The sequence below is a fragment of the Ochotona curzoniae genome, unplaced genomic scaffold (assembly GCF_017591425.1).
Source record: "Ochotona curzoniae isolate NIBS_2020 unplaced genomic scaffold, NIBS_Ocur_1.0 contig_2692, whole genome shotgun sequence".
NCBI lineage: Eukaryota > Metazoa > Chordata > Mammalia > Lagomorpha > Ochotonidae > Ochotona > Ochotona curzoniae.
The window spans coordinates 20433943-20456944 of record NW_024465556.1 but is presented as its reverse complement, the minus strand read 5'-3'; the positions used below and the strand labels follow the sequence as shown (position 1 = coordinate 20456944).

The 23002-nt window shown below is 43.9% G+C and overlaps 1 protein-coding gene across 26 annotated transcripts in view; it reads left to right on the top strand.

Moving 5' to 3' along the window:
* The window catches only part of KCNMA1 (potassium calcium-activated channel subfamily M alpha 1), a 664040-nt gene that overhangs the window by 390724 nt on the left and 250314 nt on the right, over positions 1–23002 (top strand). The window lies entirely within an intron of this gene.

Here is a 23002-nt window from a genome sequence, read left to right as displayed (position 1 = left end):
CTATTCTCTTTACTGGTGCCTGAGCCATGGTTGAAACAGTCTCAGGTGGCGCAGGGGGCTGAGTTGTCCCTGTGTTCAGAAAGTATGATGCGATAACATGAGCAACCGTTTCAGAATGTTCACAGTAGATGGTGACACAGTTCTTGGGAACATCAGCCCTGAAAAGTTTGCACAGTTAGTGCTTCAGGTAATGCAGTGGTCATAGTTGAAGGCCAGCAGCTATCCCTGCCACCACCAGGTCCTCTGTGCTCATGGTTCTGTTACTGTTCATTCAGAAACTTGGAAGCAGAACTGGTTCGGTGAGTCCATGGACACAAAGCCAACCCTCAGGATGGCTGGTTCAGGTGCCTCTGAAGGTTTGTGTGCCAAAGCGAGGATTAAGAGGAGTGACCTTCCAGAAGCTCAGGAGAAATTTGGCATTATCTTTTCATTACATTTCCTAAGGACTTTTGGAATACACCTAAAATTTATGGTTGATTGTGCAATATATATTTGCATTCATCATCTTATTGCATTTAATAATGAATGAGGGTGTTGATGACAAACTAGATTTATTCATTCATTGGTTCACTCATCTATTTATTTTTCAAGAGAAAGATGAATGGAAGGACAGAAAGCGTTCCCATCTGCTGATTCACTGTCCAGATGCCTACTATGGTTAGAACTGTGCCCTTCCAGTACTGGCAGCTGGGCTCTCCATCAAGGCCACTCAGCTGACTGAATGACTTTTGAAGTATCGTTACTGTCTCCTGAGATCCACATAGGCAGGAAGCAGGAACCAGAGCTGGGAGTCAAAAATGAGCACTGTGAGATGGGATGTGGGCCTCTTAACATGTGTTCCAACTGCCGGGCCAAATGTCTGTGCTGCGAGAAAAAAAAACTGAAATGAAGAATTTTACCTAAGCACAAAATTTAGAAATCCATTCATATGAAGAGGAGGCCGGGCTTCAAAATGCTTGTCGAAAATATGTGTTGCACCAAAATAAACATCTTTTCATCCTATGTTCCCACACATGTTCCAAATCACCTGAAAGACTCTAGTGAGTAGTTAGGTTCTTAGGTTTTTCTCTGTCCTGGGCAGTTCCTGAAGCAGCTCATTTAATCCTCAGAGCAAAGCCATGAGGTGGGACTGTGGTTCCCCCTCTTCCCCCAATGAAGACTCTAACATTTTACACAGAGGTTCACTCTCACCCAAGGTCATACAACTCCTAGAGGGGTAGAAGAGCGGCTTTGCCCCACCTCATCCTGACTTTCTCAACCCTCTCTTGTTCTACTCCTCTGCCTCTGTCCTTATGTAACATGGAGGATTCTGGATTGTGATGACTGGGATGGAAACGGTTGAGCCACTTTTGCCACATTGTGCTGACATTCCTTTTCTTACTCACTTGAAGCAAGAAGGTGAGGACGTGCTGTTATTTAAGACTGTGCATCCTCATGTCTTCTTTTTCCTTGCCCTTTCCCACCCACGAACACTTGGTAGACACCCAAAGCTGAAGTTTTGTATCTCATGAGTCTCAAGGTACCTCTGCTGCTTAGAGATCCAACCTGCTTCACTGGGTGGGAGACACTGTGAGAGTGGAGTGAGTGAGAATCAAACTCCATTCACTCCCTGACCTGGTTTATTGCTGATTTTGAGTAAGGTCGTTTTGTCCCATCTCTGACTCAGTCTTCTTGCCTGTACAATAATGTTAACAGCACCTACGTTATAGGTCATAGTGGGAATTCACGAAAGTCCTAGGAAGAAAGCACCACATGCATAGTACAGGCTTAGTGAATGGAAGCCCGTTTATCCCTCTCTTGTCTTCCTAACCTATCTGTCATCTCTTAAAACACTGGAGGAGAAAACAAACCAAAAATGGAACCAACAGTCAGGCGGTGGGATGTGAGGACATCTATGCCGGCAGGCAGATGGCAAGTCACTGCTTATTTTACTTCCTGTTCCCACACACTCATGTATTCATTTTTGTTTCCCTTACAAGATCCTCATCCTGCCTCACTAAAATAACTGTACCTTGCCATGAGACATGCGTCTTATTTTGAGACATGAATAACATGCTTTGGGGGAAACCAACTCATCTCTGTCTTGTTCTTTGGGAAACTAGTTCCCCAAAGCAGATCTAGTAGGCTGTATTCCTTTTGTTCCTGTGTTTTTTTTTTTTTTTGAGGGTCATCTTGTGTGGTTAGAAAAAGGGAGGAATGAAACAGTCATCATGTCGTCTTTGGCCAAGTTGTCAAACCCATTTTTAATGACTGATGGATTTGAAAGGCAGAGCAACAGAGAAAAAGGGTGGATAGAGATAGATTGGTAGGTAGCTAGATAGATCAATCAATTGATCCATCTTTTATTGCCTGGTTTACTCCCCAAATGCCTGCAACAACCACCTCCAGGCCAGGCTGAAGCCAGAACCTTGGAACTCCATCTCCCGTAGAAATGGCAGGAGCCCAAATACTTAGGCTATCTTCTGCTGTCTTCCCAGGCACATTAATAGGAAGCTGGATCAGAAATGGAGCAGCTGGGATTCAGACCAGCACCCTGCTATGGGATGCCAGCATTGTGGCAGGCAACCACAAAGCAGATATCATTTAACTCATTGTTCTTGAGTATTCCCATGTAGTCAGATGTATGCATGGCCACCCTTCTTCTTGGTTTTACTGTGACTTTCAAGATTGCCTGCTTTTCTCTGATGGAATCAGAACATGATGGTGGTGGAAGGCATAGTCATTAGAAAACTGCCAACCAGGCAGTCTTTGCCTTAGACCTTCACACCTTCATCAAACTCTGTCAGAATCTAGAAAACTTCTGGAAAATAGAAAAAAAAATGACTTTGTACCCAGTTAAAGGGCAATTGAATGGATTCAAGGTCTCATCTAATAAATCTATGCTTGAGCAGGTGCTTTTTCTCAAAAAGGTGATAACTGGTTGATTAAAAAAACAAGTACAGGTCTTTAAAGACTTGTGCTTTTTAAAGGCAGTAACCAAATGACAAAATACAGTTTTTGTTGAGATCAAGGTTTTATTGTAGTTTAGAACCAAAATAAACACACACGCAGTGATACCAGGTGACACTACCCACTATGCAATCAAGTCCAGAATCACAGGCTATAAAGGTGGTGGTAGTTGAGCAGAGCTCACACAGGTGGGAGAATCTGGCAAGACTTGTGCAAATTTAGGCCAGGCTTAGCTGTGGCTGAAGAGGGTAGGAACAGGCAGGGTGCAAAACAGCCCTTGTTCTGCCTCCCGAAAGGGACATTACTGTTAGTGTCATTTTCAGTTTTTCCTAAAGGGAAGCTGAAGCTCAGAGCTGCTAAATCGCTTGCCTGTCTTCATGTGTCCAGGTGGAGTTAGAACTGGAGTCCGTGCCCCTATGAAGCTTTGCCATTGGCTCCAGGTAGACTTTTGGAGGTCAAACAGTACAGTGGGCCTTGAGGACTCTTTCTTCATTGTTCCTGTTCGTCCTGCTCTGGAAGGAGATCTTGGGGAGATGTTTCTGGGCGCCCCAGATCTTCCTCCATGCCTCACTTACATGTACTGATGATTGTTCTTTTCCTAGGAAAGGACGAATCACTAGATCACTAGATCATTAGATAGCCTTGCCTCTTGTCCATGATCCTGAGGTTCAAGTACTCTTTTCTGTGTGGCTGCAGCAACTAAGAGGACAGATTAGGTCTACATAGTCCCTGCCTAGAAACCCTAGGTTTTTAAAGAGTCGTGCTATTTGTTTTCCATGGGATTCACAGAAGAACTAGAACTTGAGTGCCAATGAGGCAAGCAAATCATCATGGAGCCACCACTTCTCAAGGAGTGTGATGTGTGAAATTAGAACAGTACTCCCCACCCTTTGTTGCGTCGTAGCTAAAATCTCAGCCCATTGCTTGAAGACCCACACTTTCTAAAGTGGTCAAAAAGGTTCTGTTCACTGGACCTCACATGGACCAGCCTCAGTGTTTGTCCAGAATAAATAAGAGTGAAAGCTGTGGGCTTGTTTGAGTTCCCAAAATCAGCAAAGTCCATTGCTTTGAGCTGTAAACAAACACGGCAGATAGAGCAGGGTTTTGCCTGAAAGCAGGGGCTGCCCTCCCCCTCTTGCAGCCCCAGACACACAGCCCTGAGTCGCTGCTTCCTTTGCCTGTGAGGCTTGCCCCTGCTTCACCAGCTGCTCATTCACACCTGCCCAGCTGCCCGCTCCGTGAGCCTGGCCTTGAAGCTTTGGTGCCCTCTGCAGGTTGTAATGCTTCCCTTCATTAAGTGCGCAGTTGTAGCTGCCCCTCCCTGTGTCTGGAGGCTTCCTGTTCCCCCAGGTGGAAGGAATTCCTGTCTGACCTAGGCCTTTGCTGTTGGTTGGGGGTGGTAAGGAGCACTGCACTATTCGCCACCTGCTCCGTGCCATCAGCTCGGAGCACCAGTTCCATGATGCCGAGGAGGCAGGGACTGCTTCCTGTTGTGGCTGTGTCCCCAGTACCTGGAGCTATGCCTGGCATGTGGTTCCTGTTTGTAGAATGAATGAAGAAGTTTCCCCACAGCGATAGCAAGTAACAATTACTGATTACCCATTCAGAGCAGACATTGTGTTATGTATCTCATATGCCTTCTTCGAATTCATCAAGATCTTTGTGAAGTTAATGGACAATACTTATGAAAAAAACTATGCATGGATTTCAGTGGGGAGTTTTTGCAATAAATGAACTTATCTTTTGATTCCATTTTCCATGACCTTTTGAAGTCCCTTTGGGGATACAGTTGCTCAGTGAGTCCCTTAGCCTGATGTCGCCATGCAGAAAGCTGAAGTCTGAGGATTGACCAGCTTCCTCTTGTCGTAAGAGCTGACTCCAGGAAGTATCTCAGGTTGATTCTGTTATGGAGCCCATGCTTTTAGTTTTTAAAAGATTTTAAAACTCGCTGGTTCACTCCCCAGTTAGTCACAATAGCCAGAGCTGAGCCAATCCGAAGTCAGGAACCAGGAGCTTCTTTCAGGTCTCCCACATGGGTACAGGGTCCCAAGGCTTTGGGCCATCCTCTGCTGCTTTCCCAGGCCACAGCCAGGGAGCTAGATAGGAAGTAGAGCAACTGGAACATGAACCAGTGCTCACATGGTATCCCAGCGTATGTGAGGCGAGGCTTTAGCCACTGAGTGAGCTATCATTGCTTTTGAAATTCCTATGCCAGATGATCTCAAAGTGTGGTTTCCCAGCTGCTTTCCAAAAGCTTCCTCGCCCTGAGGATTCTTAGGGCACAACCTAGACACACAGATCAGAAACAGTGTGAGTTGGGTCCCACTGGCTGTGTCATAGCTGGTACTCCTGGCAACCTCAATGCTCACTTGGCTTGGGGAGGCTTTGTGCTAAGCAGTACTGGGTTGGTTCTCAAACTCCGCTATCAGAACTCTACAGAGAACTTGTAAAGCCCTCCATGTTCAGTCCCCACCTCCAGCCTGTGACATCACACGTTCTGGGCTGGCAGGGTCTAACCCAGGCTGAACATTGTCTGATCCTCTCCAGTTGCATGTCAGGTGCTGTAGGGATGAGAATCACTTGTGACCATGTCTGCCAACTATGGGCTTTGAGTTCATTCCTTCTAGAAGTGTACTTTCTAAGCTTCAGTGTACAAAGGAAGCACCTAACAAGCTGTTCTTGGTAGGAAGCAGTTTCTGAGTCAGGAGCTCTCTGTGTTCTACAAGCTCCTGGGTACAGCTGATGCTTCTGGTCTGAGAACCATATTGTAGGTGACAAAGCTCTCTGGTCTGGATTGTCCTATCCGGTATGGGAAGGGTAGCTACTAGCCACATTTGTCTATGTAAAAATAAGTGAATCAAAATTAAGTACAGCTCAGAGCTAGTCCCATTCAAGTTCTCTCCAGCTCCCCAGGGCTGCAGCACAGATAGGAAACATTCCTCCATCGTGGAACCCTCCATTGGACCACACGGCTCGAACATGGAGGCGGTGACAGTAAGCACCATAACTTCCTGCTGGTTGCTTGCCCAGAACAATCTCACATTCAGAGAGACTTAGCAGTTGTTCTTGAAGTAATTTTTCCTGAAAGGGTAAAAGCTATATCTGAAAGAAGTAAATAGCTTTCATGAACAAATGCTAGAACAATCATGGGAACACTGTTTAAAAGGAACCCTGCTACTCCCAGCACCCTACCCAAATTAAATTAAATTAGATTATCGAGTTAAATATACATGTGTCTTCGATAGGTTTTACACACACACACACACACACACACACACACACAAAGCCCACAGAAGAGGTATCTGGGCGCTGCTTGTTTGACCCCAGGACTACTTTGCTCCTTGAAATGGCCTAGTGAGCTCTGAAAGGAAAGGCAGGTCTCTGGGTCCCCCTACAGGTTAGTCGTGGAATGTGCTGGATTACTGTACAGTTAAGCAGATGAGGGAGGGGAGGTCATGCATGGGCTCATTCTGAAATGGACAGTTTGTGGTTGCCTGGGGTAACATGGGTTCACTTTGAACTTCCATAAGCTATTTGGTGTCTAAGAACTTGACTGGAACCAACGACTATGGCCATTTCTCTTTCCCCATTCTTCCAGAAAGTTTTATCTCAGTGCCCAGAAGTCTGGAAGGAAGGGGCTTTGGGCGGCTCCAGAGGTTCTGTGAAGTCCAAAGTCTGAACAAGGCCTTTCTGTGGGCTGTGGCTTAATTTAAAATCATAAGGTAAAATTCAGAATAGTGTGACTTTCCCCCCTTTGTTCTGTCTTTAGTAAGAGAAAATGAAAGACCAATCAAAAGGAAGAAGTGCTTTTGTAACCAGATTACAATTGGATATGTTCACATCACACACGTGTTCTCAAGTATGTTTGTATGTGTATATGTATGTATGAGGCAATGTCAGGAAGTCTGTGGGAAATGGAGTTGAACAGTATGTGTATTTTAGTTTGATACAGTTGTTTTGAGATCTATACGTAGGTTTTACTCAATAATCTTGTGAGCTTTTTGAAGATCATGTGTGTGTATATACGTATATATGTGTGTGATTTCAGAGTTTTTTTGCACCAAAGTGAACTTGTCTTTTAATTCCATTTCTCATCAATATTTTGAAGTACCGTTGTATAGCGTGTATAATTATCTGTGGCCCAAATAATGCTATGAAATAAGTATCAATTTTTGGTCCATTTTATAAATGGGGACCTTGAGATTCGGAGAAATTTAAATATCTTGCATGTAGCACATGGTGGGGGAGTGACAGGGCCAGGCTTTGAACCCAGTCATCCACCCTGCAAGCTCCACTTAACGTGGTACTGTGCTGGCTCTCCAGTTACCAATAGATACTTACATGGTATCTGTCCAAGTAGATCAAATACTCAGTGCAGCTTCTTCCTTGTCCTTCTCCCTTGACAAAAAAACAGGTTCCTTTGTAGAATTTCATTGGTGTGCCTAGGTGAGAAAGAAAATTAAGAAGAAAAGTAGTCTAATTATATATATGTATAATGTTGAATTCATATAATTTCTGTAACTTACCAGCCTCTGAATGACTCATGCCCCTACCTTCTCTTTTTGGCCTGACCTAAGTAGCCAAACAAACAGGAGTGATCCACATTCTAATGGTTAGTCCCTCTTGAAATGGAATCATTTTGGAGATGCTGGGCTGCAGTTGGAGCATCCCTGTTGTGTGGTTTTGAGGAGACTGGGCATTTGGGAGGTGACTGGGTCATAAGCAGGATCGGTGGCCTTGTAAAGAGCCCCAGGAGAGTCTCTTTGTCTCTCTAAACCCACTGTGCCATCTGTGAAGCTGAGAACATGTTTGCTTTGAAAGGGGATATGGGGGAGACCCCATGGGACTCTGCATCTTGGCAGTAGTATTAGGACCTGATGACTGTGGTGTGGCAAGAGAAATGAGGTCAGGATTAAGCCCTGCTGCCATGATGGGCTTGAAGGAAAGCAGTCCTACCAAAGCTGCTGCTACATTTGGACATATTTCGGGGAGCTGCTCATGGTTCCCATGGCTGCCATAGCTGAGAAAACTTCTGGAGAAATTCTACATCTCTAAGTAATTTCCAGTTGTGTTCCCTGGCTATTGGTTTGTCAAAGACACACTTTAAATAAGATGCCCTCTGTAGGCAGCAGAGTCTGAATCCTCATTGGCTTGCCTAGTTCTGCTACACTGCCAAATTGGAAATAGCATCCTAAAATGAATGTATGCAAGGAATGAATTCAGCAGTGGGTTTTCACGGATGCCAAAGCCTTTGTAGATAGCTGTACTTCATCTGGAGTGTTATTAGAGCTGCATCCTCCAGCAACCTAAATTTCTAGGGCTGGACAGATATTTACCTTTGGATTATCTTAAAAAAATAGATACCTTGGGCCTGGCACATTAACCTAGTGGTTAAAGTACTCATGTTGCATATGCCGGGATCCCATATGGGTACTGGTTTTAATCTCAGCAGTTCCATTTCCCATCCTGATCCCTGCTTGGAGCCTGGGAAAGCAGTCAAGGATGGCCCAAAGCCTTGGGACCCTGAATCCACATGGGAGACCCGGAAGAGGCTCCTAGCTCCTGGCTTCAGATTGGCACAGCTCCAGCCATTGCAGCTGCTTGGAGTGAATCAATGGACAGAAGATCTTTCTCTCTGTCTCTCCTCTCTGTGTATCTGAATTTCCAATAAAAATTAAAAAACAAATGTCTTGATCCTTTTCCATAAGATTGTAGCCATGCTGAATAGACCTGGCTAGCAGATAGGTAGAGAATTAGCACTGGGAAGCAGCTCAGAGATACTCTTGCGCTTATCCAATTGGACACCTATGTGCAAATCAGAAATTCTTATCCATGACCTCAAGAAAGGATTACATAGTTTGTGCCTTCATGAAGTTGCTGATAATTTCATCAGATGAGTTTGTAAAGAAAGAACAACTTTACAGGAATTTAGAAGAGCAGATGGAGGCTAGTTGGCCAGGCCAACTCGAAGCGAATTTCAAAGATTTAAAAACGAGTTTTCCTTTGCAGTGGTGCTCAGGGTATGATCTGAACGTAGGACAACTCCTGGGAGCTTGTTGGAGATGAACATTCTCAAGCCCAGCTCCAAGCCCAGATTCCAAAAGTAGACTCCGATTCTGTGGCAGTTGGGCCTGGGAAATCTGTTTTCACTAACCCTCCAGGTGATGCTTCACCTTGACCTTCTGCCATCTCCAGGGGAGCTTGAGATGTCAGGCAGGAACCCAAGCCTGCTTGCATGAGTGAGGACAGTTCTCTCTCTGTTTCTCACCTTTGGAGAACTCAAACGCCAAACCCCATTCTGGTGCTGCTTTGCCCCTTAGCACAATCAAAACTGAATTCGATTTCTCTCCTGAAGGCCAGGTCGGAATTTAACAATCCCACTCACAAACGGTGCCATTGACCTGTTGTTTTTGGGAGGATTGCAAGAACCAATCCAGGGCCAGATTGGGAGCACAGCCAATTTCAACTTGTGAAAACTCAGTCTCACAGTCATTATCCTCTAGGTTCTCACCCAGTCTTCTTTACCACCCCTGATTGCCTTGCTTTTTTATTGCACACAACCTCTTTACCAATCATTCCTTTCTTGAAAGCAGGTGTAATCTATCTTTTTGACTCTAGCAGCTCCTAGCCTAGCAGGTGTTCACCCATTTTGTCCTTACATGAACTCAACAGTAACAATATTGCCTCATCTAAAACCATTATTCTGGCCTGGCATGGTTCCCTAGTGGCTAAGGTCCTTGCTTTGTATGTACCAGGATCCCCTATAGGCACCAATTCATGTTCTGATGGCCCCAGCTTCCTGCTTGTGGCCTGGGGAAGCAGTAGAGGACAGCCCAAAGCTGTGGGACCCAGCACACATGTGTGAAACCTGGAGGAAGCTCCTGACTCCTGTCTTTGGATCAGCTCTGTTCTGGCTGTTGAAGCTAATTGGGGAGTGAATTAGCAGATGGAAGATCTTTCTCTCTGTCTCTCCTTCTCTCTGTATATCTGATTTTCCAATGAAAACCAAAAACATTATTTGTGCTGCTTTTCTGGTTGTGGGTAGTCACCTGATGTCATATTTTTGTGAATAACATGGATGTGCCCTGTCCTGTCAACTGGATCAGGAGTTGGTCAATCCAGCATACTGCCTGTTTTTGTAAGTAAAATTATATTACACCACAGCATCATCCACATGTTGTCTAATGCAATGAGACAGGTATCACAGGTCCTATAAAGCCTAAACAATGTCTTACTCTATTGCTGTTTGGAGAAAGTTTGCTGAGCCTTGTTGTAGATTAGCAGCTGTATTTTATGTTCATCTATGTTCCTATAAATGTCTGCCAGCATTTTGAATATAATAGCTACTAGCTTGTTTTGATAAATTGGCCACAAATTTTCTTCTGAAACTATTAAAAAATGTAATAGTAATGAAATAAAACTTATTTTTTTTTCTAGAATTATTAGAACTGTCATGTGTTGTGTGTCAGTGTCTGGACTAAGCTCTTGATGTGTGAGTTCTGTAACTTCAGCAAGGGAGGCAGCAAGAGTGTGAGCTCAGGTCTTTGTAAGCTTGGAGCCTGAGCTCTTGATGACTCTGGTTACTCATTGTTCAGTACAGCCAGCATGCTGGAAGATGCTTGTCAATGAGAGGACACACATTGACAGAGCATGCCTGTGTCATAAATGGGGTGGGACTAGGGTGAAGCAGGTGACTGAAAGGAATGGCATCCTTGAGCTTCTTTTCCTATGAGGCTCTCTCATCTCATGATTGCTACTGTCCACTGTTGTCATCATCGCCCTATATTCATTCACTCAACAAACTTGAACACAGCGTAATGATATTACATTAGTTGCCGTGCTAGGCCTGCGGTTTTAACTGTGAATGAGGCAGGTTTCCCTACTGTGGGAAACATGAATCTATACACTCTAGGTGCAAATTCAAATGTTTATGAGCCCAAGAGGATAATGTGTGGGTGGAGTGTGCCAGATGGAGGGCAGCAGGAGGCTGAATCCCCTCTGGAACTGGTCTTATTGGCAAATTCTTGCCATGTTGACACCTTCTCATCATCCATAATGAATTTTCCCTTCTGCCCCTTCTTCTTATCCTTTTTCCTCCTTATCCTCTTGCAGATGAATAATTTGTAGCTGTAGTAACTTGCATCTTACAAATTGATAGCAATAGCAGTGTTTGTTTCTTTGCTGAAACTCAAGAAATTGTGGTTTCTTCTGAGGAATGGTCGTTTTCAGTTTTTCATTCTGACACTGTTCTCTGTCCAGTAACTTTTACCAAGCCTAGAATTTGCAATCACAGATAACACCAATTTACCTCAGATAAATACACAAACAAAATTCTTGCTATAATAGTTACAAAAATTTGAGCATGCTTAAACCATTGTAAATTTGAATTTGTAAACTGTTTCAGAAATCATTTTCCAGAGATGGCATTGTAACATTTTGGATTTACCAGCCACTGGTGACAGCAGTATCACATGTCTGCCAGCCTGTCCGGGAAGGCAGTGCATGATAGTTCACGTGTTCCTGACTTCTGCCTTCAACCTGGACCAGCCCTGGGGAGTAAACAAAAAGGTGGAAGGTCTCGATCTCTCTGTCACTCTGCCTTTCAAGAAATGAATATTAAGAAAAGAAGAAGAAATCATTTTTCAGATGTTCTGATGTCTGGAGCGAAAGGTTGCTATCTGAGGCAGCTTCTTCCTTTTTTTTGTTTCCTGTTTTTCATTGTCTCCCTTCTCCACTAGTGCCAGTGTATCTAGTCTGGGAGAGGAAAGCTCTGTTGAGAACACAAAATAATCTACAGGAGAGGCAGAAGTCGCAGGCTCTTACAGGGCCTGACCTGCCCTGGGTATGCATCCTCTTCTCACACTCCCCACTAGAGCTCACTGAGTTAGCCTCGCCACCATTCTGAACAGATTTGCTGTGCGGATCTGCCACCTAGTGAGAGTAAGGGGGAATGGCCTACGCAGTCTTTATTGTCCTCAGCATTCTGTCTGCTTGGAACCCAAACACTCAGTCATGGCTGAAAAAGGCCATTACTTTTTAGCCAGGAAAAGACAAAAATAATCCCTCCAAAAGTCCTTGGGATATGTGGTGGTGACTGAAAAAGGCAAATATGCTCAGGTTAAGAATGAACTAAAACCAAATACCCATAAAATTGACCTAAATGGGATTCCAGGGCAGGTCAAGGGGTGCGAGTCCAGGCTCACCCCAGGGCAAAGCATCACCTGTTGTCACTAAGAACCATCTTCTGTTGTTGATACTGTTTGGACTTAGTGGGATAGTCTCCTTCTCTCTTTGGACAAAATTAGAAAGAAATATTGAAGAGTTTTATAACTTTACTTTTTGCATGTCAAGCTGCCAACTTAAACAAGAGACAGCACAGATTCTAAATAGATGCTTTTATTGAACTTAAGCAGAAAATGACAGCTTGTTAATTAAATGAATCATAAGAAGTGTGCCCCAATAATGTAGTGCAGACGTGTGAACCAGAACTGCACTTCTGAAATAAGAGCTACATGGTGCTGGTGCTGTCAGTGATGTCATTTCATTCTTTGCTTCTGGGAGGCAGCTTAGGAGAATGTTACCGTTGGGACCACTGGGTTGGGATCACTGGGTAGGCCCCAAGGGTCACTTCTGGGGAGGATAATAGAGCCTTTACTGCTGCATGTTTTCAGCTGCCCAGCAGACACTGCATAATAGGACAAGAGGCCAGATAAAGTGGAGATTCATTTTTAAAAAAGATTTATTCATTTTTGTTGGAAAAGCAGATCAGATTTATGGAGAGAAGGAGAAATAGAAAGATATTCCATCTGCTGGCTCACTCCACAAATGGCTGCAAAGTCCAGAGCTGAGTTGATTCAAGGCCAGGAATCAGGAGCTTTTGCCAGGTCTCCCACACAGGGGCAGGTTCCCAAGGCTTTGGGTCGTCATCTGCTGTTTTCCCAGGCCACAGGCAGGGAGCTGAGTGGGAAGTGGAGACTACTTTTATCCTGAGTTACTGTAGTTTGTAGCAGCTCGTTCTAAAAAGAAAGTCTGTGTTTTCCTTTCGTTGTTTACTATGGCATTTCTGTCATTCCCTTTGTCCCTGTGACTGATGTTCATTTCAGCAAAGTAGAAAAAATAGAGTTTAGGAGGAAAAAAGAAAAGAGGGTGAAAGTCATGACCCAAGGGGAAACAGGACCTCCGGGGATTCCAATTTTTTAAGGAATTCCTAGGCTTTGTTAGGAACAAACATGTTCAAATGGTTGTCCTGGTACTCCAGGGAAGTCTGGAAGCTTCTGAGATTGTTCAAGTAGGTCCTCTGGAACTCCACAAGGAATGTTGTGGAACCAGCAGCTTATGGGGCAAGAAAAACAAATGACCCATGTGTGCAAATATTTTGTCAAAAACACTTGCATGTCATCTCCATAGCTAAGGAAGACAGCTATGTTCAGTAAGGGCAAGAATAGTTAAGTTCCCCTGGCTTCCAGGATCCCTTGTCACCCTAGCAGGATCTAGCGTGTGTATAATAGGGGTTTGATTTACAACTTATGTGTATGTTTTTAAAATAAGTACACAAGCCTGGCACAATGGCTTGATTGGCTAATCCTCCCCCTGCAAGTGCAGGGATCCCATATGGACACCAGTTCGAGTCCTGGCTGCTCCACTTACCATCCAGATCCCTGTTTGTGACCTGGGAAAGCAGCAGAGGATGTCCTAAAATCTTGGGACCCCGTGCCCACAGAGGAGACCTGGAAGAGGCTCCTGGCTTCTGGCTTGGGCTCGGTTCAGTCCGAGTCATTACAATCATTTGGGGAGAGAACTAGTGGATGGAAGATCTTTCTCTTTGTCCCTTCTTCTGTCTGGGAAAAAAAAATATTCCTTTCCAATAAAAATAAATACATTTTAAAAACAAGTTCCCCGTGGGTCCTGAAAAAGCAATATAAAAATAAGAGGTAGAAAGAAAATCTTCTTGATTCTTAGTTCTAATGGGGCAATTTATGAAATCAGTGTCATCTAACTCTGTTAGTGTGTGCCCAGTCTGGCTACCCTTGACACCCAAGACCTTGAATAGACCTTGGCTAAAATCCCAAGGTGTTCTCCCTGCTTCCTGTCAGCTGCAATCTCTGAAGCGGACTGGTACAGGCTGTCTTGCCTGAGGCAGGGTTCCTGTGTCATTCGGGACAAGACACACCAGGCTGCCAATTCAGAGGAGCTGCCTGCTGTGCCCAGAGACAAGTGAATCAGAAAGCCAAATAGGAGCTAGCTATGAGGACATAGGAATTACAATGTGACAAACTAGAGGGGCTTAAGAACATGAATCTAGCAAGAATATGCTCAGGTTTTCTCCAAGAATGAACGAGTCGATGATTTCACTGATTTCATTTTGTTCGGGTAAGTTCTCAGAAGTGGGATGGCAAGGTCAGGCAATAGCTCCATTTTCAGATTTCTGAGGAATCTCAATAGTGTTTTCCATATTGGTCATACAAGTTTACGTGCTCACCAACAGTGGAATAGGGAACCATTTTCTCTACATCCTTGCCAGGATTTATGTGTTTTGTTGTTGTTGTTGCTGTTTTTCTATTTTTAGATGGTAGCTGTTCTAACTGTGGCTTTTTTTAAAAAAAGATTTTATTTTTATTATTTTTTTATTGGAAAGGCAGATATACAGAGAGGAAGATCTTCCATCCGATGATTCACTCCCCAAGTGAGCCGCAACGGCTGATGCTATGCCGATCTGAAGCCAGGAGCCTCTTCTGTGTCTCCCACGCGGGTGCAGGGTCCCAAAGCTTTTGGGCTGTCCTTGACTGCTTTCCCAGGCCACAGGCAGGGAGCTGGAAGGAAAGCAGGGCTGCCTGGATTAGAACCGGCGCCCATATGGGATCCCGGGCGTGCAAGGCGAGGACCTTAACCACTTGCGCCACTCTGCCGGGCCCCTAACTGTGGCTTTTTATTTGCATTTCCCAGATGACTATTGATCCTGATCATCTTTTTGTGTTTCTTTTGACCATTTGAACTTCATCCTTTGAAAAATACCTGTGTTCTTTGTCCATTTCTTAACTGTACATGTTATTGTTGTTTTTGCTGAGTTTCTTGAGCTTTTTATAGATCCTGGATATTAATTTTTTATGTTACATAGCAGATATTTTATCCCGTTCTGTTGGCCGTCTCTTCACTTTGTTGATGGTTGCCTGTGCAGTGCAGAAGCTTCTTTGTATATCTTTTATTTTATTGCCTGTGCTTCTTAATGTTTTACAAGAAGTCTTTGACTATGCCAATGACTTGCTGAGTGTCTTTGATATTTTGCTCTTATAATTTGATGGTATCGGGCCTTAGATCTAGATCCTTGATCCACTCTTTAAAGATTTACTTTTTTGGTGGTTGTTGGAAAGGCAGATTTACAGAGAAAAAAAGGGACAAAGAGCGAAAGATCTTCTAGCCACTGATCCACTCCCAAAATGACAAAAATGGTTGGAGTTGAGCTGATCCAAAGCTGGGAGCCAGGAACCTCCTTGTCTTCGACACCAGTACAGGATCCCTGGGCTTTGGGCCATCCTCCTCTGCTTTCCCAGGCCATAAGCGTGGAGCTGGATGGGAAGTGAAGCAGCTGGGACACGAACTGGCACCCACACTGAATACTGGTGCTAGAGTGTGGAGGATTAGCCTGTTGAGCCATGCCATCAGCCCCCTTGGTCTGCTTTGTTTGTGTTTATATTAAGTGTAAAGTAGGAGTCTTGTTTCATATTTCTGCATGAGCGGGTCCAATTTTATCAGCACTGTTTGTTGAAGAGACTGTTCTTTCTCCAGGGGTTGGTTGTAGCTGTATGGATTAATTTTTGTGTTTGTATCCTGTTCCATTGGTCCACATGCCTTGTTTTGTGTCAGTACCAGGCTGTTTTGATTATTGCTGCCCAGTAGTATGTCTTGAAATCTAGTGCTGTGAGTCTTTTGAGCTTGCTCTTGATGCTTAAAATTGCTTTAACTGTTTGGAGTTTCTTGTATTCCCATATGAATTTTAGCATGATTTTTTTTTCCTAAATCTGAGAAGAATGTCCTCAGTAATTAATTTGGATCTCATTGAACCTGTGAATTGCTTTGAATAGTATAGACATTTTGATAATATTAATTCTTTGAATCCCCCAAATGTGAAACTTTTCCCCTTTTTCTGTGTCTTCTGTTTCTTCCTTTAATGTGTGAAACATTTCTACATTTTCCTTGTGGAAATCTTTAATGTCATTGGTTAAATTTACTCCAGGGCATTTAATTTCTTGGTAACCATTATGTGTATTTAGTCATCTGTTGAATTCCACTTGGTAGTTTCTTTATCACCAACAATTTTTTGCAACTGTCCAGAATCTTTCTGGGAAATCCAGAGTAAATGGCCTTAAACAGGAACTTAATTGCCTGAGAGATTTTGTTTGCTTTTTTTTTTAAGCATGGTTTGGTTCACAGAATTGGCTTCATGAGGGAATAATTTCCTTAGCCACAGTCAGTTTTGTTGTTCATAGAGTAACAGTTGTTTTTACATGAAAGGATTTTGGGAACAAGGTCACCCAGAGTGACAGTTTTGGGTGCCTTTAACTAGGCCCAAAGTCATAACAATTTAAGGAGAATCACTGTATCCTGAGGTCAGGAAGAAAAATTAGAGGGAAGAAGCAACAAGGTTTTGTGATATAATCTGCTATGAATGCCTGATTCAGTCAACAGGTGTGGTGTATTGATCATTGCCATGTTCGTGATGTATATGGTATGCTCTGAAAGGACAGGCATGGTTGTAGCTGAGAGTAGCCTAACGTTATAATATGAGATTTTAAAATACCTCATCTATACTGAAAGTTTAAATCTTTGATGAATTAAATATAGGGATGAATAAACAGTTTAATAAGTTCCAAAGAATAAACATGAGAAGACACACGCTTAAACCCATGTAACAAATGCACATTCTGCTTTAGGCATACTTTGCTTATTATCCATGTGTGTTGAGTGCATTATTTATATATATATATGTATATGTGTATATATATATATTTTTTCAAACTAGGTCAGCTTAGTGGGGGGTAGTGATTGAATGAAGGATTCTTTGTACCCGACTTAGGTCAAATATTTAGTTGGTTGGCACAGTGCAATAGCTAGTAGAGTGAGTTGTGTACCATTGGGTTTCAAATGGGAGTATCCTGCTTGTCCTGCTTACTTTGTCTTGAATGAGTGAACACAGGTATTTATAAAACAGATGTTATTTATCTCCTTACTTCACCTTTGTCCTTGAAGGCCAACACATAGACAAGAACCGTGGAGCTGGCGGGCAATGTTTCCATCAATGTGTGGTACAGACCCAGTCTATGTTTGGGTGAAAATATCTTGGAGGGACTGGGCTGCCAAAAAAATGAGCTCATAAATCAAGAGCAGGGTGTCAACTTGCTGTGTGTATTTCACGGGGAGACTGAAAGCAGACCTAAATTATGGGCTGTTGAAGTCTGATTCTTAATTTGAAAGTAAGCTTGTGCCAAGGGAATATCATATGGGAGAGGAGCAGCCTCTATGGCTAACAGCAGTCAAAGCCTATCAGGAACCCTTACCTTTCTTTCGATGTGTCTCTCAGGCTCTCCTCCTTTCCACAGCTGGGCATCTCTGTACAGGTGTTTTGCACACACTTGTGTTTGGGCAGCTCTGTGAGGTGGATGTTGCTGTTACCTGTACTTTGGCAGACAAAGACAAGGATGATTTTTGAGCCTTGTGGTTGGCTCAAAGCTAGCATGGCCGAGGATAGGAGTAGCAGTCTTTCAGTAAGTCCCATCCCCACTGTACTATGACAGCTGTGGCAGGCCCTTGTTGACCACCAGTTTAGGTATCCCAGTGTGTTCAGATTGAGACAGTGATGGTCTGGTTAGGGGCTGTATATATTAGGTGGCATAAACTGATGATAAGTGGATGTGTCTATGGCTGCTGGGACTTGCAAGCAGATAGGGACTTGAGTTAAGCCTTAAGCATGGGCAAGCTTTGACCCAGTGGATTAGAGGAACAAGGGTGCTCCAGAAAAGAGAATAAAGGTTAAAGGGGAGGAGGGATTTCCCTGCTGCTTTCAGGAGCTATTCAGCAAAGCTGTTTGGCTATTAAGAGTATATGGGGCCCGCACGGTGGCACAAGTGGTTAAGGTCCTCGCCTAGCACGTCCGGGATCCCATATGGGTGCCGGTTCTAATCCCGGCAGCCCCGCTTCCCTTCCAGCTCCCTGCCTGTGGCCCAGGAAGGCAGTCGAGGACAGCCCAAGGCTTTGGGAACCTGCATCCGCGTGGGAGACCCGGAAGAGGCTCCTGGCTTTGGATCAGCATGGCATCGGCCGTTGTGCTCACTTGGGGGATGAATCATCGGACGGAAGATCTTCCTCTCTGTCTCTCCTCCTCTCTGTATATCTGCCTTTCCAATAAAAAATAATAATAATAATAAAATCTTAAAAAAAAAGAGTATATGCAGAAGGAAGTAGCTGGTGGCTCTGCAGGGGCTGCTGACAGTAGCTGGAGCAGGTTTACTGTGGGGAAGATAGCCCCGTTGAAGCCCAAGGGGGAGATTGGCATTAGGGGAAGCAACGGGGATAGAGAAGCAGAGAAAGGTTCCGTGTGTCCCGTTGCATTCTTTCTCCTTGACAGTAGATGGAATTCATCTACCTGCACAGTAGATGGAATTCATCCATCCACCTGTCCACCCACCCATTTCCTTGGTTTGGGTCATTTAGCTTCATGCCACAGATGTTTATTGTGGACTTACTATGTCCCAGTTATCAGTCTTAGAGAAATTACCAAAAGAAAGATTCTGTTAGTGTTTCGTAAATCAATATGTGAGCAAATCAATCAAAGAGTAGAGATGAGGCCACTGACCTCATTGAGTGAGGTGGGAGGAAATAAAGCTGGCAGCGTTCCACGTGGGTCATTGTGGTGCTGGGGAAACAGGCAGAGAAGACCCAACATAAGGCTGTCAGGGAGCCTTTCCATCAAGAGGTGGTGGTGCTGGGTTTGATTCATGGGATCTGAAGTCAAAGACTGCTGGCTAGTGAAGGGAAGAGTGGGCAGGGAGCACTGAGAAACAACATTTGCAAATGAACAAAGGCCTAAACATTGCAGAGAAAGAAACAGATGTAACTCAAGTTGGAGTGAGAAAAATAAGGGCAATGATGCAGGGACAAAATGTTTGGTTTGGGGAAAGGACAAGACTTTTGTTCTAGGGTCATTTCTGCATCCTCTTAGGCAAGCCCTGGTGCAGGAATGGTACAGCTCTGGGAAGTTTCTCATTTTGAAGGCCCACACGAAGTCTATCTTTCTTATAAGAAGGCTGAAGGTAAATCTATCTGGGATCAGATGTCGATAATTTAAGGTGAGAAAAAGGCAGTGATAGAGGATGGAAACAAAGGAGGGCTTGATTATTTTAATGGAGTATTATTCCCCTAAAATTAAAAAAAAATAGAAATGACATTTTAATAGCTGGCCAAGAATGCTATTTTGAGGGCTTGTGGGGTGGGGAAGTCCAAAGTGCATTAGAGCTCTCTCAGACCTTGCACAGTTTATGGCAGCTCTAAAATTGCTGGTAACGTCCTGACCTTGTACAGCTGTGTCGTATATCCTCCAGTCCACAGTGTAATCTATGTCCCCAGCCGGAGGAAATGCACACAGCACAAAGTTTATCAAGTGTTGTTGTTTTGAATGCATAAAGTTTGTAGTCTGCACCTGTGCTGTCTGGAGGAGAGGGTGTACTGTTGGTCAAGATTATTACCACCCTTACTGCAGAGTGGGAGTATGGAGAGTTTTTGAGGCTTACTTGTCACACTTACACTTTTACTGCACAATACACAGTCCTCCCCGCTGTCCTCCCCCAGAGTTTCACCTGGAACCCCTTCTTCCCTTGAAATAGAATCTGGGCAACTATTTCCACCCTGACTCTTGCCTTAAACCTGAGAAGAAAACTGAACCTCCCTTGGGAAATAACGGGGCTGTACAGAACAACTTGTTGGTGCAGGTGGAATTCCCATTAAGTTGCTGAAGTCAGCTTGGCTTTGACACTAGTTAGGAGCTGGTAGAGAGGGAAGGAGTTGTGGTCAAGCTCAGGTTTGTGAAGAATGTCAGATTCATGTGACTCTCGCTTCCCTGAGATAGTGGGGGTGCTGAGCAGACCCCCAGCCTGTGATCAAAACAGAAAAGCTCGGAGTCTGCAGCCCTGTCTGAGGTTCGGGCTGCCTCCACCCCGGTAGTCTGTCTGAATGTGAGCAGCAAGGTGCATGGTCTCTGGATGTCATCTCCATATAATAAGACAGTGAACCCTTGCTTTTGCTACCTAAGGGAGCTATTAGGAAGATCAAAGGAAGTATTATATCTTCTAGTGCTGAACAAAGGACCAGGGTTATTATTTTCCTTTTTGCTTTTCCTGTTTCATTTTGCCCTCATTGCATGCAGCCCTTTGTTCTAGCAGAGGATTCTTAAGGATGATAAATTGACTCAGACTTCCTTTTCCCTAGGTGTGTTTCCTTTTTTCCATTTCCATCTTTCCTGTTATTCCTGATGGTTTTCTCTGACCCTGTTAGAAATCGGGTTGCTTTGCTGAAGGGAGCCTGTCTGTTCTGCTCTGATGGGACTGCATGCTTCTCTGGGTCTGATTCTTAGTTCTCTTGGCTCAGCCCCTGACTGCCCTTGACCCCACTGGAGACTGACTCATGGGGACATTTGGTGATGAAGGTGACCAGAGGTCAAGCTCGGTGTTGGAGAAGGAACCAGCACAGGTTTCCTATTGAAGGTGGTGGAGCTGGGAACACTACAGCTAGCTCCCAGACCTTGGCCCTGGCTCAAGGCTGGACTAGGGACTCCAAGTTTGGGTGGGTACATTGTATAGCAGAAGTCATAAAAATCCTTCCAGGCTCTCCAACTTAAAGAACTCTTATTTTTGTATATGTGGGGATGATTTTGCATTTTAGGGTTGGGTAAAAAAAAAGTCTAGACATCTTCATTGTATATTTTCGAAATTATGCTTTTATTTGATTTTCAAACAAATGACTGTCATTTAAATAAAATGGAGGATTCCTGCATTGGGTTAAGCCTTTGCCTATAAAATTGGCATCCCTTGAGTCCTGGCTGGACCACTTCCAATCCAGCTCCCTGCTACTGTGCTTGGGAAAGCAACAAACCCAAGTGCTTGGGCCCCTGCACCCCGATGGAAGACCCCAATGAAATCTCTCACTTCTGGCTTGTTATAGCCATCTGGAATATGATCTAGTGGATGGAAAACTTCTCTCTCTCTCTCTCTCTTTCTCTCTCTCTCTTTCTCCCTTCCAACTCCTCTACCCCATTCTCTGTATTTTCCCTTGTCCTGCTGTTAACTCTTCCTTTAAAATAAATTAACACGTACAAACATACATACATATTAAACAAATAGAGGTACACAGAAAGCAAAGGAGAATGACTCAAACAAAAACAACATAAAATTTGATCCAGTCTGATGAAGATGATTTTAGAAATCTTTCCATGTATTAGATAAATGTACACGAGTATAAGTTAGAGAGACAAACAGAAATTTATGTAGAACAATTTTTTTTCCTGTGTTTGCGTTAAGATAATAAAATGTTGAATTTACTGGAACATTAAGAAAAAGAAATTGGAGAAAAAAGTAATTGTTACACTTTGCTGACTTTTATTTCCTAAGAATACTGTGATTATAGGAAAAAAATTAGGAAAAATAATCGAGTCCAACATTGACTTTTTCTCCTTCATCCTTTACTTTCATTTTTTAGTTATTTGATTATTTGCACTTTATCGGATGTGGAAACATCCTGTAGTGCTTCTATTCTGACATAGACTTGGTTAAGTACTATACAGTCTCATCTATCTATCTATCTATCTATCTATCTATCTATCTATCTATCTATCTATCTATCTATCTTTTTAAATGAGATGACAGTGACAGACGTACACACACACAAAGAGAAAGCTGCCATCTGCTGGTCTTCTGAGTGCAAAGCAGGGTTTCCAGTGCTTAAGCCATCCCCTGCTACTGCTTCTCAGGGACTGTAAGTTAGGAAGCTGCTATATCAGATTCTAGAGCCAAGAATTGAATCCAGGTTCTTCAGGGGGGTATACGGGCATCTTAACTGCCCGGCTAAACCCTTGCTCCAGTGATGTCTTTGAAAGGATTCAGTATTCATCTTGTGTTCATTCCTCCAGGCCCACAAAGAAAAAGCCAAGTCATCAAACTGTTTGAGCTTGCATCACAAAGCTAGCTAAAGCATCTCCACAAAGCTGGGGAGGGGGAGGGAACCTTTGGGTTCAGGCCATGAAGGAATCTGGCAGGCATTGGAGGAGTGGCCTGAGTCCAGCCCGAGCACACTCCTGGGAAGGCAGAGTAGGGGTGGGGAGAGGGCCTCTGGAGCCCAGCTTTCTAGCTGCACCCCTTCACCTGATGGCTGGGTGAACGTGGACAGCCTGTTTGACTTCCCTGCCTGTGCCTCGGGTGCCACATCTGCAGAATGGATACAACCACAGCCACCTCATGGGCAGCATGCAGGAGGGACATGGGAAACAAATTATTTATAAAGTATTAGAAATCTCTCTTATCCACTGTAAGTATTTACTCTTATGAAGCCACACAGTGTGACAGTCCTAGCAGGGTGGGAAGAATGTGCTGAGGTTTTTACTCCCATACCTTTCTCTGGTTGTTATTGGGGACTTTTCAAATAGTCAGCTTCTTGTCATCTTAATCATTCTGTTCACTCTGTATACTCCTGATATGCTAATGGAGTTCCATGTTCTTAAACTAAAACCCAGCTTTCTCACCCCGATGTGCCCTGTAATGCTGCTTTGAATGACAACTCCACTCTAGCCTCTCCCTGACCTGGTTACCCTAGCACAGCACACGCCCAATAAACACAGAATGAAGTGCTTCTGTGTATTTATATTTGTATATCTGTCTGCAGGCATCAGTGGGCATCGACTATACGTGAATCTACTGACTTCAGTGTAGGTGGTCCTGCAGCTCTCTGTACAGTTCTGTAGATGCTCACCAAGTGGCCTGATGTATTCAGGCACCTTACCCTTTCTTCTTTCCTT